Raw genomic sequence first — 15,895 nt, 5'->3', positions numbered from 1 at the left:
CTTGGCCGGAGTCTGGAAAGTTGGATTTGGGGAAGTCTTCCACCATTCCCAGGGCTGATAAGAGTGGCTCACTCTCCCTGAACTGTTCGCATAAACAGCGTAAAGTTATCCTAAGACGAGCTTTCCATCTGGGAGCCTGAACTTCTGGTGAGCGCCGTGCAGAGGATGCCGACGTAGCAAGTCCTAGACTCTGCTCTGTGCACCTTTTCCCCCTGCCGATTGTGCTTTGCGTCCATTACTGTAACAATCATAGCGATGACAACTGTGTGCTAAGTCCTGTGAGTCCTCTTACAAATCACTGAAGCTGGGGTGCACTGTCTCGGCACAGGAGCAGAGTTGTGAAATACCTCCTGTCCAGTCCTGCCGGTGGGTGACAGGACTCACACACCCAGAGCCCACAGGGGCCAGGCAGGAATGTAAAAGTGTGCAACTGGCTGAGGGGGACCGGGGGCGGATAGACGAGCCTGCAGTAGACAGGCGCTCGCTCAGCTCCTGGCCGACCAGGCAGAGCTGAGCAGCAAGCTCACAGCTACAGATGATAAACTCTCTCCCCTGCTCACAACAGATGCCCCCAAATGGCAACATGGGCAAGCTTTGGCCTCCTTCCCAAACCCAAGAGAAATGCTCTACATCCTAAGATACAATGAAGATTCCTTGAAACTAAAATGTAAACTAAAATAGGGGATGTTTGTCTCAGCTGCATGAAACCAGCAGGAAGGGTCGTCCCAGAAGTTTCAGAAGACCCGACCGCAGTAGACTGCCACGGCCCTTCTTGGATTTCTCTTCTGCAGCAAACCTGACCTTCACAACACAGACTATCAGCACCCACTCTCTGAATCGGCTTATACCCAGTCATGCTAAGGAGACTAGACATGTGGTAGCACAGATCCTAAAGCTATTAAGCTGACCAGCAAATACACGAAAGGAAGAAAAGTAAACTTCAAGGTCACTACCTGCACAAAGGACTCTTGCTTTTTTTGAGAGAGAGAGAGAAAGAGACAGAGCACAAGTGGGGGAGAGGCACAGAGAGAGGGAGACACAGAATCCCAAGCAGGCTCCAGGCTCTGAGCTGTCAGCACAGAGCCCAACGCCAGTCCTGAACTCACGGACTGCGAGATCATGACCTGAGCCAAAGTGGGATGCTCAACCGACAGAGCCACCCAGGCGCCCCAGGACTCTTGTTTCTTATTGACAAAGCTCACCTAGGTTCTAGGCTGATGATGATTAGCAGTGACAGGCAAGAAGAGGGAGAGCAGTCAGTTGTGACTCCAGGACGTGGCCTGCAGGACTAAAGGGGCTCCTGATCTTACGAGGAAAGTTCACGCTTGACCCTGCGGTCCCAAGCAGCATACCCCACTACCCAGTAATGCTGGACTTTCTGAAAGGGATGGAAAGGTCAGCACCCTCCCCCCCCCAGCTCCCACCCCCCGCCCATACAGCTACAGCACCCACTAGCCAGGGACAGCCCAACCCTCCCCCTTCTGCAACCCACACCCCAGACATGCCCTTACTCCCCTGTTTAAATGGAGTTTGTGGGCGTCAACTGGCCTTGGTCTCCTCTGAGCCTTCTGCCCCTTCCTTCCCGATCCCAGAGGCTTCTCTTTCTCCACCCACCTCTCCTCTCCATATTCCTACGTTTCAGTTCCCAGCACTTATGTGTGCCTCCCTGGGATGGTACCCACTCCCCTGGCTCCACCAAGCTCCCGTATGCACAGGGTGCCAGCTGACCTCCAGCTTTGTCCCCTCCCTCACTCCAGCTCCAGGCTGACACTTCCAAATGCCTCCAAACCACTGGTTCTCAAAACACAATCCCCAGACCAGCAGCAGCATCGCCTGATTACTTGTTAGAGATGCAGATTCTCAAGCCCCACCCCAGGCTTACAGAAGCCAAAAACTCAAGGAGTGGGGCTGGAGATAATGTGTCTGAACAGGCCCTCCAGGCATTCAGGGGCAGGCTAAGGTTTGAGATCCCCTGCACTACTCACTCCCGCAGCTATCTCAGACAAGTCTCAAATGCAGCCCAATTCCCTGCTTCTCTTCATGCTACCCACATTTACCAGTAACACAAGTAAAAGCACAACCCAAGTTCCATATGGTGGGCCTCCAAAATGCAACAGGTATTTTGAAAATTCATGATTAATTTGTGGCTATAGAGCATGAAGGGAATTCTCCACATGGCTACAGAGAAAAGCATTGCCATGCAGCGTGGGAAGGAAAGAACAAAATGAACGAACTCCTGCAAAAACGTCCATGAGCATGCCCTCCGTGGGGGGGTACATGGAAATGAAGAGCACCCCAATAAAATATAAACAATGTCTTGTATATATACAAATGTGTTAATATGATTTTTAAAGCCTATGACTGTATATTTTCATAAGTAGACTGGGCAAATATTAACCCACACAGTATCAAATGATATTTTAGTTAAATATTCATCTTTTTTTTTTAATTTTTTTTTTTAACATTTATTTATTTTTGAGACAGAGAGAGACAGAGCATGAACGGGGGAGGGGCAGAGAGAGAGGGAGACACAGAATCGGAGGCAGGCTCCAGGCTCTGAGCCATCAGCCCAGAGCCTGACGCGGGGCTCGAACTCAGACCACGAGATCGTGACCTGAGCCGAAGTCGGACGCTCAACCGACTGAGCCACCCAGGCGCCCCAAATATTCATCATTTAGTTAAAACATTCACCATTGGCACCAACGCATTTTCTTGGTGTGTTTGGCATGCACACATGTGGTGCGTTATTAACATTTGAGAGGTGCATGATTTTTTAGTGAGCATTAAGTCAGCATGTAGAATAATAAGTCCCTGCCTACTAAACTCCCCTTCATCTCCGAGAAACTATGTATTCATTAATTCTTCCCTCACATCCTTTGGAACATCAGGTACCACATGCACGAGGCCCTACAGCAAATAAATAGATGACCCAACACTGAAATTAATTTCAGAAATGCAAAGGGCTCAATTTACATTTTCAGCGTTATAAACCACGGAACTTAGGGAATCTATTCAAAACTGATTTTCCTTTCTCCGTCTAGTTTTCCTTTAAAAAAGAATAAAAGAAAAAAAAAAAGTCAAGAACAAATGGCCTGAGAAATAAGCACGTGAAAAGATATTCGACATCATTAGCCATCAGAAGTGAATCGAAACCACTCCACACCAAAGAGGATGGCTAAAAAAAAAAAAAAAAAAAAAAAAAAAAAGACAAACAATAAATGCTGACGAGGGTGTTGGAAAGTTGGAACCTCCCTACATTGCTGGTGAGACTGTAACGTGGGGCAGCCACTTTGGAAAGGAGTCTGGCAGGTCCTGAAAATGTTAAATATAGAGTTATTATATGGTTTTCACTTGTAGGCATGTACCCAAAAGAAACGAAAACAGATGCCCCCATAAAAACATATGTACATGAATGTTCACAGCAGCATTAGCCCTAATAACCAAAAAGTAGAAACAACTCAAATGCCCATCAACAGATGAATGGATAAACCAAATGTGGCAGACACACACAATAGAACACTCATTGGCAATAAAAAGAATAAAGCACTGATATACGCCACATTGTATATAAACCATGAAAGCATTAGGCTAAGTGAAAGAAGGCAACGTGCAGGGCCACATAATGTGTAATTTCATTTATATGAAATGTCCTGAATAGTCAAATCTGTAGACAGAAAGTAGAGTGGTCGTTGCCTAGGGAGGGGGAGGTAAGGGATTGTGAGGTGCCAGCTAAACGGTGGAAAGTGTTCATGGCGGGGTGGCATTCTTTTTAGAGCAATAAAAATGCCCTGAATTTGATCATGGTGATGGTTGCACAACTCTGCGAATACACTCAAAAGCAATGCGTTGATCTAAATAGGTGAATTGCGGGGCACCTGGGCGGCTCAGGTGGTTGAGCATCCGACTTCAGCTCAGGTCATGATCTCGGGGTAGTGAGTTTGAGCCCCACATCAAGCTTGCGGCTGTCAGCCTGTCAGCACAGAGCCCACTGCTTTGGATCTTCAGTCCCCCACGCTCTGCCCCTCCCCAGCTTGCGCTCTCTCAAACATAAATAAACATTTAAAAATACATACATACATACATACATACATACATAAATAGGTGAATTCTATGGCATGTGAATTATATCTCAATACAATTATTTTTTTTAATGGCCTAAAGCGAGAAGAGAATTACAAACAGATTCAGTGAACTAAAAAGTATTAGGTACCTCAAATATGTAGCTTCTTCTGTCTTTTTTGCATTATAAATTTCTCCCAAATGAAAATGAAATAGGTTCTGCTATCATTTTACAGTTTACCAGCACTTTGGATTCCTTGTTATAAACTTACAGGGAGATAAGTATGCCCCTAATTTTATATTTCAGGATGTGGACACTCTGAGTATATGAAGTTCACTCTACCCAGTCGGCTGTTCAGGGTACATGTTAGTCCCACACCTAAATCCTGTGCCCTTTCTTCTATGCTGTCTGTAGTGTCTCAGGGTTCCACATAGACACTGGCTGGCCAGTATGCAGAGACAGCACGCTGGCCAATCTCAATAAGGAGAATGCCCATGTCTTGATTTTTCTGGAAGCTAGACCAGCTACAATAATGCTACATTCAAGCCAAGTATAATCTAACTCATCACTCATCAGGGGTCTTGCGGTACCATGAAAAGAACCCTTTGCTCTTAAATCCTTCGCTATCTTGGAATTTACTTCACTGGCTCATCTTCGTACTTGCCTGAGGACCCAATACCTCATGTTCCAAGAGATATTAATGAATACACAGTTTCTTGGAGATGTAGGGGAATTTATAGGTAGAGACGATGCTACATAGAAGACCAGTGGAAAGAACCATGGTCTAGAGTAGGAAGATCACAACTGGCTTCAGTTTTCTCATTTGTAAAATGAGGGGAAAGAAGAAATACCTCTCTCAAGGTCATGGTGAAGATTTAATGAGAATGTATCTGAAAATACCTGATTCACAATAGGCATGGACTCTAAATCAAACAGGTCAGCACCTTGATCTCTCCTCTGGAGACCGGTGGGTTCTTCCAAATACCCAGGCTACTCAGATCTGGAGAATGATGACCAACGTCATCCATTTTTACTAAACTCCCCAAATGATTCCCCTGGCATCACTGAAAAAAACCATTCATTGGACGTGTTCTATGGAATTTTTTTCCTCGTGTGTAGACTACAAAACAGCATTTGTTCACCAAAGAAAACTCTGAACTACATTGCTATTTCAGAAGAGAACACAGTGAGGAAGGGAAACCTTTTCTCTTTTGCTTTACAAAATTCACAAAAATCTGCATTTCTGTGAATATAAGAATCTCCTCAAAAGGGAGAATTGTTTGTCTAATCTTAACCCATTTGAATTATCTTTCATTCATCATTTCAAAGGAATTTTTCAGCGAAAGGAAGCTGTAAGTTCCTTCCTACAAGTCAATAGGCTCATTCTGATAAAAGTCATAACACAGGAAAAGTCAAGTGTCTTAGAAAAAGAAAAAAAGGGGGGCGCCTGGATGGCTCGGTCGGTTAAGCGTCCGACTTCGGCTCAGGTCATGATCTCACGGTCTGTGAGTTCGAGCCCCGCGTCGGGCTCTGTGCTGACAGCTCAGAGCCTGGAGCCTGTTTCAGATACTGTGTCTCCCTCTCTCTCTGCCCCTCCCCTGTTCATGCTCTGTCTCTCTCTGTCTCAAAAATAAATAAACGTTAAAAAAAAAAAAATTTAAAAAAAAAAAGAAAAAGAAAAAAAGGAATCTAGGAAGAATTTGAAGGATTTCCCACTACTCAGCTATTTAGGAAATCTTCCCAATATCCTTGATCACTTATGGATTAGACACCACATTTTTTTAAGATATTATTTTTAAGTAATCTTTGCACCCAACGGGGGGGGGGGGGGGGCGGGCGAGGAATCAAACTTAGAAACTCGAGATCAAGAGTTGCATGCTCTACCAACTGAGCCAGCCAGGCACCCCCAAAACCGCATTCTTGATCCATAACAATGACTTTCTTAGCTCATGAATGAAACCACTTTTATTAGTTTGCCAATTCGTATTTGTGTTCTCACTGAAAAGCGTGTCCTCAAATCACAAGCTGGACAATCTTAAGTAGATGCGGGCAAATGACTTCCATTATTACAAGCTTTTCTCAATTATACAAACATTTTTACAACTAGAAATAATGTTGTGGGACCAGATGACTCATTTAACATGAAAGCAGAGACAAAATACATAGTGTGGGGTATTTGGGAAAATTATTTCAAATCTTCTTTCTGAAGTCTTGCTGTGACCTCTCCCCCTATTTCCCAAGCAACAACTTTTTCCTTAAGGTTTATTCCAACTACATTCACAAATGAGTTTGAGTCACTGTTAAAAAGAAATAATAAACCCAATATAAACAGGATACCTAAAATAGTCAGTTAACGGAAGCACAGAGATAAATGTCACCAGGCATCTAGTTTTTAATGTGCACTAGCTAATTACAGCAGCTTGAGCCCCGAGTAACTCCATTCCTTTGCAGCCAAAACAAAAAGGAAACCCTCATGGGTTTCTGGTTGTCTCTGTTAAAAGAAATCATATGCACTCTAAAAACCGGGAGCTAGGGGTGGGGGGGCTCAGTCAGTTAAGCATTCGACTTCAGCTCAGGTCATCATCTCACGGTTCGTGGGTTCGAGCCCTGCATCAGGCTCTGTGCTGACAGCTCGGAACCTGGAGCCTGCTTCCAATTCTGTGTCTCCCTCTCTCTCTCTCTGCCTCTCCCCCTCTCATGCACTCTCTTTCTCTCTCTCAAAAATAAATATTAACTTTTTAAAAAGCTATTCAGGGGTGCCTAGGTGGCTCAGCCGGTTAAGGGCCGGACTTCGGCTCAGGTCATGATCTTACTGTTCCTGGGTTCGAGCCCCACGTTGGGCTCTGTGCTGACAGCTCGGAACCTGAAGCCTGCTTCCGATTCTGTGTCTCCCAGACTCTGCCTCTCCCCTGCTCATGCTCGCTCTCTCTCTCTCCTAAAGATAAATATATTTAAAAATTTAATAATAGTAATAATAACCTGGAGCTATACTGCCATGTCCACCAGGACAGTGACTCAGGAATCTCTAAATGTTTATACATACTTTGTGAACATGATTTTACTTTGCATTCCTATTCAACGTTTTCTCTACCCTACAAAATATACCATTTAAAGTATCCAGAAGTTCAGGGGCTGGGGAGAGGAGAGAAGGGAGTATTGTCTAATGGGTAGGGTTTCTGTTTGGGACCATGCAAAGGTTCTGGAAACGGAGAATAATGATGTGCACAACAATGTGAGCGTACTTAATGCCGCTGAATTGTACGTGTGAAAACAGTTAAAATGGTGAATTTCGTGTTATGCATATTTTACCATAGTAGCAACAATCAAAGAATGAAGGTATCCAGAAACAAAAAATTCACAGCCTAGTATGCTAACCACACATCCAAATGTCCCTGAGGAGCCTGACTCTATGGATGGAGGAGGGGCTGTGCCCCATGCAACTTAATTGTCTTAGTTTGGCAAAATGAAGGTTCCAACATAGGACTTGATGAAAATGTATGGGGGGCGCCTGGGTGGCTTGGTCGGTTAAGCGTCCGACTTCGGCTCAGGTCATGATCTCACGGTCCGTGAGTTCGAGCCCCGCATCGGGCTCTGTGCTGACAGCTCAGAGCCTGGAGCCTGCTTCCGATTCTGTGTCTCCCTCTCTCTCTGACCCTCCCCCATTCATGCTCTGTCTCTCTCTGTCTCAAAAATAAATAAACGTTAAAAAAAAAATTAAAAAAAAAAAAAAAGAAAATGTATGGAAGTGTACTGTAATTCACGTCTTCACATTGAACAGGCCATGCTTCTCAAACATTATTATGGAAACGATCCCCTGGGGATCTTGAATCAGCAGGTCTGGGTCCACTTTTAACAGGCCTCCAGGTGATACAGCTGCTGCCCTGAACCTCACTTCAACCAGCAAGGCCCAAGAGTGCTTCAGAGTAAAAACACCATCGCCCAATCAGTCTGATGGTCATCTAGAACCACGGTCTCCTCACCAGGACATGAGGACGGTTGGTCGCACCTTTCAAGTGAATCGGTTAAGGACGTGGATTACCTACCACCCACCATTTGTAAAACTGCGTTGAGAATCTTGGCCAGAAAGCCTGACAGAGGGGGCTTCCCAGGTGTATCCACCCATCTCGCGGACTAGGAATCTGCCACCCACGATAAGGGCAGTCGACAGAGGCAACTTCACAGAAAGCCTCCGGGCAGCCTTCAAAACTTAAAATACCCTTCCCAAGCTCGAAGAATGCCTGGAATTCGGTGGCCTTTATCCAACATAAAGATCTCCAACTCCGCTTTGACGGAGTTCCCTATAGAAGAGCCCTGCAGCCTGGAAAACTGACAACGCCCAGCAGGTTAACGTGAAGGGCGGGGGAACCCTCGAGGGCTCTGCGGCGCTAGGGGCACAGGTCGCGGCTCTGCGGGTAGCTCTGGCCCGCGGGCACCTCCGGGACTGTGCACTCCAGCTCTCGGTTGCGCGGGGTCTGCAAGCCCCGCAGCTGAGGCTCGACCGAGACTCCACTGGCAGTCCCCACCTGCTTGCAACGGACTAGCGCCTCCCTCGGCCTCCAGGCACCAGCTCCTGCCCCCCTACACGTACCGCAAACGTTGGCAACAGAAACTCAGAGGCCCTTTTAACCTGGTTAAAGAGAGGCTCAACAGAAAGTGAAACAGTCCCCATTCCTTGGTGAAGGCGCCAGGCCAGGTAGGAAAAAGACGGTGACTCCCAAGCACCTGTAGCCGCCTCGGGTGCGTACTCGAGCCCACTTGCCGACAGTCCCGCAAGAGAAACCCCACGATGCGCTATCGTCCCCGGCAGGACGGGGAGGCAAAAAGTCCCCTAAGCACGCCCAGAGAGGAAACAATCAGGGCCCAGTAAAGTACACACCGAATCCACAGGGAGACCGGGGGGGTGGGGGTGGGAATCAACTCGCTTGTGCTCTCGCTGCCCCTCACCTCCGCCCGCACGCCGATCCAGGGCGCCAGCGCCCCGCCACACCCCGCAAATCCCTAGTTCTCCAGGCTGGGACTGGAGGGAGGCATCCCGGCGACGCCCGAGCCCAGGCGGCCGCGCGGCGGGCGCTCGGGGGCAGGGCAGGGCAGGGGAGGGAGGAGGAGGGTACTCGCCTGCGGGCTGGGGGTGGCCGCAGTCGGCGGGGTCCAGCGCGGAGCGAGGGCGGCTCCCGGGGCCGCGGGGGCGCGCTCCGACGCGGTGCGGGCGGCCGGGCGGGTGTCCGGTGCGCTGCCGGCGCTCGTAGCTGGCGGCGCCTGGCCGGAGTCGGAGTGCGGGACGCTGCCCGGGGAATGGGCGGGCACGAGTGGCCTCGGTCGCTGCTCCTGTGTACTATTGTGGACTCAAACTATTTCCTGTTTGGAGGTTTGGGAGAAAGAAAAAAAAAAAAAAAATCCAGGGTGGGGGCAGGGGGAGTGGGCAGCAGAGAGCCAGAGAGCCGCGGCGCGGAGGGGAGGAGAGTGGGCAGAGGCGGTCACCTCCTTCCTGGAGTCCCCACGGGTGCCAGCTGCGCGAGCCAGGGCAGGAAACGCAGCTTACTGCAGCTTTACTTTGGGGTGTAAGCAACGGTTGCGGGGGGGCTCGCACGCGCCACCCAGCGGTGGGGCAGGAGCTGCGGCCGCAGGAGCTACTAGTCCCTCCAGCCTGGGAATCCACTCCCCTGCCTCTTCCCTTGTACGCAAAACTGCCACTGAGCTTTCTTCCGGCCCTAGAGCAAAAGGGATTCGCTGTGCTGCTTTCTTGATTCGTTCTCTGGTCGGCTTTCTGATCCTCCCCGGGAGTGTGAGCTTGGAAGGGGTTAGCCACAGTACCCTTCAAAAGAGCACGGGAGGGATGGTTGTGCGCCATTATTGTAGGTGTTTGGTGGCGCGGGGGTCTTTGTTTCTGTTTGGGGGTGGAGTGGGGTGAGAGGCAGGTTGGTGATGTGGGTGGAAAGTTAACCTTTATGATCGGCTTCCGTTCCCCTCCCCCATGAACCTCGCCCTTAGCCGGGATCACAGGGTCTGAGGCCCCAATCCGGAAATACCGGTTCCTCCCGCTGGGACAATAGGTGTGGGGAGCATTAACCCGAGAGCCTGCTTAGTCACCACGGGAATGAATCCCGGCTCGGCCTGGAAGGCGAAAGCTTCGTAGTGCCTGAAAGTGGCAAGCAGGTGCTTCTTTCATTTAGTCACGTTAAAAACCCTGGGAAGGTGATGGGGAGTTATTGTTTAATGGGTGCAGATTTCAATTTGATATGATGAAAAAGTTCTGAAGAGGGATAGTGGCATTGGTTGCACACGAGTATGAATTGTACTCAATGCCACTGTATTGTATGTTTAAAAATGGTTAAAATGGTCAATTTTATATTGTGTTTTTTAACACACACACACACACACACACACACAGAAACCTCGTGGGCTCCTTCTCACCCAAACCTCTACCAGGAATAATGGAATGAATGACAGTGCTTCTTATCAAGTTCATTTAGTTTAGATTTCTGGGGGTACCTACTGATGGGGGAAACAAAGCAAAAGAAAAAAAATTTCCTTACAACTTACAAGCCATTGACAAGTCCTTGAGACAAGAATGACTTTCCTCTAGGAGCTCAGCTGCCTCCATGTTGACACTTTGCTAAAGGCAAAAGGCAATCTTAGGGTAACGTTATTCAGACACCCCCTCTGCCCCAGGGTCCTGTGAGTCTACTTTAAATGTACAGAAATTCCTTTGGAGACTTCCTTTATCTCTACCCCTCAAATATATGTTTGCAATTATCCTTCAAGCATATGCCCCTCAGATATACATCTGAAGGGTCTCACAAGTAAGGTTTTATTAGACAATAATAAATGACCTTTTCCTAACAATAGCTAGCCCCCTCAATGTCCTGGAAACCTTCCAAAATTCCTTAGGTACATACGCTCTCCCTAACTTCCTCCAACTCGAAGTATATAATCAGTCACCCGGCACAACTCCAGTACAGCTTTTTCTGCCCACAAGTCCTGTCCCTGTGCATTAATATAACCACCTTTTTGGGACACCTGGGTGACTCAGTAGGTTAAGCATCCAACTTGATCTTGGCTCAAGTCATGATCTCATAGTTCATGAGTTTGAGCCTCGTGTTGGAATCGGTGCTAACAGTGAGGAGCCTGCTTGGAATTCTCCCTCCCTCTCTGCCCCCTGCTTGAGTACTCTCTCTTTCTCTCAAAATAAATAAATAAACTTTAAAAAAAATAAAAAATAAATAAAACCACCTTTTTGCACCAAAGACTCCTAATTCTTTCTTGGCCTTCGGTTCCAAACTGCATTTCCACATCGCCTATCAACAAGTTCTTTCTTTTCTTTTTTTTAAAGTTTTTTTTTTTATGTTTATTTATTTATTTTGAGAGAGAGAGATGGAGAATGAGCAGGGAAGAGGCACAGAGACAGAGAGAGAGAGAGAATCCCAAGCAGGCTCTGCACTGTCAGTGAAGAGCCCGACCCAGGGCTCTATCCCACGAACTGTGAGATCATGACCTGAGCGGAAATAAGCGTGGAATATCTTGTCAATGAAGAAAGCAAGGAAGCTATCGAAAACCAAGGTTCACATCAAATGGGATCCAGAGCCAACTTGTGGAAGCACCCACCGGCCAAAGTGTGATAAATTTTAAGCATCAGGAAGAAACATACCTGCAATGAATTGAGACCTATCAAATACTTATATGTCTATAAGTCATAATGATACTCAAAAACAAAAACAAAAAAACTCTAACTGGTTACCTTTGCAGATGCAATAGAACTAATTCATTATTTTGAAAGCTGGTAAATTGTAAAAGAATTAACACATTTCACCTGCCTTTTTGTCTCACGTGTCTCTTACTCTAGTCACTGCAGCAGCAACAAGGTCGAGGTGGTCTCTATCCAGCTTCATGCAGGAACAACCTGAAAATAACCTCATCTCCTCCCTCCTACCCCAGTGCTTCTTTGTCAACGCCAGGGTGGGGATTCATGGAAACTATCCAGGCGCCCGTGTTTCATCGTCTAGACTTTGATCAGCGATCAGCGAGGGCTAGAAGCTGATGTATGAATATTCCTTTCTTTCTCCCCCCCAAGAGGAATTATCCTGAGACTCAGTAGGCATTGCTTCTCAGAAATTAAGTCACACAGATCAACCAATCAGGTGCCTGAAGCAGCAGCCTACTGGGTGAATATCCCTAGGGGCGCCTGGGTGGCGCAGTCGGTTAAGCGTCCGACTTCAGCCAGGTCACGATCTCGCGGTCCGTGAGTTCGAGCCCCGCGTCAGGCTCTGGGCTGATGGCTCGGAGCCTGGAGCCTGTTTCCGATTCTGTGTCTCCCTCTCTCTCTGCCCCTCCCCCGCTCATGCTCTGTCTCTCTCTCTGTCCCAAAAATAAATAAATAAAAAAAAAAAAGTTGAATATCCCTTTAGTTGGCTTTCTCTGCTTTCCCCACCCCTTACTTCTTTCTGTAGGATCACATTCCCCAATAAAGCCCATGTCTCAAGGCTCTTCCTTCTTGGAAATTCAGGCTAAAACATGTACAGACTGTATCTCAGGATAACTAAATAGTTGATGAAGAGATTATTCTAGCCAACAACAAGTAAGGATTGAAAATTGCAACAAATACCAGCATCTTCCAAAACCCTAATAAAATAGTGGATCAGGGCAATAGTCATCGATGGCCACTAACATCACAGAGAAGGTCACCAGACATTGTGTGCCATCTGAGGGAAATATACAACACCACAAATGACACATTCTTGCCAAACAAGAGCAAACCTGAGTCTGTCCAAGTTTCTAGATCCAACTACCAGTTAAAAAGTTGTTTTTTTTTTTTAGGAGCACCTGGGTGGCTCAGTCAGTTGGGCATCTGGCTTTGGCTCAGGTTGTGATTTCACGGTTTGCGGGTTTGAGCCCCTCAACAGGCTCTGTGCTGACAAAAAAAAAATTTTTTTTAATGTTTATTTATTCTTGAGAGAGAGAGACAGAGTGTGAGCAGGAGAGGGGCAGAGAGAGAGGGAAACATAGAATCCGAAGCAAACTGTCAGCCCGACACGGGGCTCAAACTCAGAGACCGCAAGATCATGACCTGAGCCGAAGCTGGACTGACTGAGCCTCCAACTACCAGTTTAAAAGAATTTCTAGAAGAGAGGAATACGTTAAACAACACTACTACAGGGTGCAATCAACAAAATCCAGAATGTGAGAAACTCAAAAAGTCGAAGGATCCAATTTCCTCAACAAGTAGCAAGTCCTTAAACATGGAGGGGGAAGAAACCTATAGATTCAAAGACTTAAGTGGTATCAATGAAATACAGTGTGTATTTCTTATTTGGGCCCTGATTCAAAATCACCAACCACTAAAAATTGATGAGCGGGGCCCCTGGGTGGCTCAGTCGGTTAAGCGTCCAACTTCGGCTCAGGTCATGATCTCACAGTCTGTGGGTTCGAGCCCCGCGTCGGGCTCTGTGCTGACAGCTCAGAGCCTGGAGCCTGTTTCAGATTCTGTGTCTCCCTCTCTCTCTGCCCCTCCCCCGTTCATGCTCTGTCTCTCTCTGTCTCAAAAATAAATAAACGCTAAAAAAAAAAAAAATTAAAAAAAAAATTGATGAGGTATTTTTGGGGTAAACTTGATATTCCCTAACTTAGTAAAAACACGTTTTAATTACATGCCACTGATTTAATCTAGTATATGGGGTTGATGTTGGTACTACATGTGTTTGGGTGACCTATCATACACATACACACACACACACATACACACTAAAATACCTGTTTAATTTCCTTCCGTGTCTGAGCTGAAATGAACACTTGAAAGATTTGGATTTTGGATTTTCTTTGAATGTGTGCAGGTAGGGAAGAAAGGGACTCTGGCTGGCATAGCTGGCAACTGACATTATCTTGCCTTTTCCCACCCACTCTTTTCATTCTGGGTACATGCTGTATGTATTCCTTTGTCTGCGCTTTCCTGTAATCGGCAAAACAGCCTTTTCAGTAACTAATACACATTTCCACTCGAAAGACTACACATTGCAAAATCTGCTCAGAGAAATAAAGAGTCACCTCCCTGGGCCCCAGGGGCAGTACCGTGGAAAATGGGGCAAGAACTCTGGGTTCTGACTTGGAGCTCCGCAGCGGTTCCCTCCCTGCACTGGCCCCAAGGCAGTCCCACAGAAACCATCTTGCCTTTCTGGGAGACAAAGCCCTATTCTCTTGCCTCTCATGACTGGGAGCTCTTGTGTTCTGCGTCCAGAGGCTCTGAAATCAATACTGTGCTTCACCTGTGGGCTGGACGGGCAGGATGGGGAAGAGGTCAAATCACAGTCTAAAGTGGGGCACTTGCCTTGGTAAGACAAGTGTTTCCATTCCTGGCAATAGGTATGCCATGGAGCCCCAGGAAGAGTTTTGTTTCTAATCTTGACTTTGCTGCCTGTGTATGTTTGGCATTTTTGTCCAGTTTTACTGCAAAACAATGGACTTACATCACTGTACAAATTTAAAGTGCACAGCTTGGTAGTTTGATTTACATCTATTGTGAAATGATTGCCACAATAGGTCCAGCTAACCTCCATCACCCCATATGGATACAATTTTTAAAAACAGAGAGAAAAAGGTGTCCTTGGCTGGCTTAATTGGTGGAGCCTGCATGAGTTCAAGCCCCATGTGTAATTTACTTAAAAAAATTTTTTTAAGTTAAAAACAATTTTTTCAATGTTTGTTTATTTTTGAGAGAGAGAGAGAGGGAGAACATGAGAAGGGGAGGGGCAGAGAGAGAGAGAGGGAGAGAGAGAATTCTAAGCAGGCTCTGCAGAGTCCCATGAAAGGCTCCATCCCAGGACCGGGAGATCATGACCTAATCCAACATCAAGAGTCAGAGGCTGAACCGACTGAGCCATCCAGGGCCCCCACCCCCACCCCCAAATTTGTTTTAAAGAAAAAATGTTAGGGCCCCTAGGTGGCTCAGTCAGTTAAGCACCAGACTCTTGATTTCAGCTCAGGTCATGATCTCACGTGAGTTCAAGCTCCACATCTGGCCCTGTGCTGCCTGCTTGGGATTCTCTGTCTCTCCCTCCCCTGCACTCGCTCTCTGTCTTGCTTTTTTGGGTACTGTTTTGAGTTTAATTAAAAGCAAAGTAAAATAAATGCATGGAATGAACTAGAAGAGCTTCCAGGTATCTTTTGGCTGGCACTTGTAGGGATCCTAATGGGAAGGAGGATGTCTGTCTTGGTGGGACCTAGTGGTGGGACTCACGGGGCCCTGGAGTGTCCCGCACATTGAACGAAGCAGCTGCAGCTCTCAGAAACACCCTGGCCACAGTTGCATGGGCCACGTGGCCCCTGAATGCTCTCTCAACACTCATTATCCCAGCCTCACCCCCAGTCACACCTGTCTGGTCTAAACACAAGGCTGCTCCTGGGTCTGGAGAAATCCCAGGTCCCTCCTCCATGGGGCAAGGCAGGCAGCAGCCCCACCTTCTCCCCAAGCAGAGGCAGAAATGGGGCAGGTAAATGCCTCCCGTAGAGCTACAAGTCGGGGTATTGAGAAGACAGGCAAAAGGAGTAACCAAAGACCAATCCCTTCTCCATGCTGAGCAATCCCTGCAACAGTTACCTTGAGCCCCTTTAACTTTATAGTCCACTCTATTTTGGCATGATATTTTATTTTATTTTTAAATGTTTATTTATTTTTGAGAGACAGAACGAGCATGAGGGAGGGGCAAAGAGAATGGGGGACAGAGGATCTGAGCGGGCTCTGTGCTGACAGCAGACAGCCCTCTGCGGGGCTCGAACTCACAAACCGTGAGATCATGACCTGACCTGAAGTCAGACGCTTAACTGACTGAGCCACCCAGATGCCCCTGG

The 15,895-nt window shown here is 47.2% G+C and overlaps 1 protein-coding gene across 2 annotated transcripts in view; it reads right to left on the bottom strand.

The window, feature by feature from the left end:
* The window catches only part of TJP2 (tight junction protein 2), a 129,142-nt gene extending 119,746 nt beyond the window's left edge, over positions 1 to 9,396 (bottom strand). For both annotated transcript variants that reach the window (XM_019463649.2, XM_053907787.1), the window contains exon 1: positions 9,176 to 9,396. The gene's annotated coding sequence lies outside the window, so the exon portion shown is untranslated. The remainder of the gene's footprint in view (positions 1 to 9,175) is intronic.
* Between the last annotated feature and the right edge of the window lie 6,499 nt (positions 9,397 to 15,895).

Source organism: Panthera pardus, unplaced genomic scaffold (assembly GCF_024362965.1).
Source record: "Panthera pardus isolate Hobbes unplaced genomic scaffold, ASM2436296v1 HiC_scaffold_20, whole genome shotgun sequence".
In the NCBI taxonomy this organism is placed as follows: domain Eukaryota; kingdom Metazoa; phylum Chordata; class Mammalia; order Carnivora; family Felidae; genus Panthera; species Panthera pardus.
This window is presented reverse-complemented; position numbering and strand designations above follow the sequence as displayed.